This window comes from Ochotona princeps, chromosome 4, assembly GCF_030435755.1.
Source record: "Ochotona princeps isolate mOchPri1 chromosome 4, mOchPri1.hap1, whole genome shotgun sequence".
NCBI classification, from domain to species: Eukaryota; Metazoa; Chordata; class Mammalia; order Lagomorpha; family Ochotonidae; genus Ochotona; species Ochotona princeps.
The window spans coordinates 68,295,870-68,296,616 of record NC_080835.1 but is presented as its reverse complement, the minus strand read 5'-3'; the positions used below and the strand labels follow the sequence as shown (position 1 = coordinate 68,296,616).

The following is a 747-nucleotide window of genomic DNA, read 5'->3' as shown; positions in this document are numbered from 1 at the left end:
GCTTTGTCCTCCAGCAACTTTTACACATGGATCTCACATATAATTATACACACATGTTCTTTCTAAATAAGAACATAATCACAACGCATGTTATTTGCTTATACTTACTCACATATTTTTAATTAGTTGATGGACTAGTATGTACATGATGCAGTCTGCACATTATTGCTCAAGTGACCTTGCAGGAGGATTTTTGAGGCATATTAAAGGTAATGTTCATATTTAACAAAGCAAGATGAAAATATACAATAAACTCAAAACATAACTGAACCCAAGCATTTGGAAGATGAAATGACTAACAAGATATACCACCAGACGTTTATACACAATATATTCCTATCATCCTTGTAAGGGGCCATGCTCATCTTCTCTATATTGTGCCAATTTTAGTATTTGTGCTGCTAAAGTTAGCACCACAATACATTCCTGGTACAATGTGTATAATACAATGTTCAAAGAGCAAAACACAAAGCAAAGTAAGTCATTAGGATAAAAGAAAAGGAAATGTAAAATGCCACTCAACATACTAGTTTCTGAATTTCCATTACAGATCTGAGTCTCCCAGAAGCCAAAGGGAGAAAGAAAGTAAGAATTGTCCTAGTGCTTATCAGAGAAAAGAGAACAGAATACAGCCAACAAAGCTAAGCCTAACACTTAACAGGATGCTGAAAGAGAACTCTCACAAAGAAATCTATAAGAAGATGCCATTAGCATTTAAAAGAAAATGTAATTGGAATTGTTTGTGGT

The 747-nt window shown here is 34.0% G+C and overlaps 1 non-coding gene across 1 annotated transcript; it reads right to left on the bottom strand.

Annotated features, from left to right (window-relative positions):
* Nucleotides 1-307: 307 nt before the first annotated feature.
* Nucleotides 308-414, bottom strand: LOC118759591 (U6 spliceosomal RNA). Its single transcript, XR_004996284.2, has one exon. It is a non-coding gene; the product is annotated as a U6 spliceosomal RNA (small nuclear RNA).
* Between the last annotated feature and the right edge of the window lie 333 nt (nucleotides 415-747).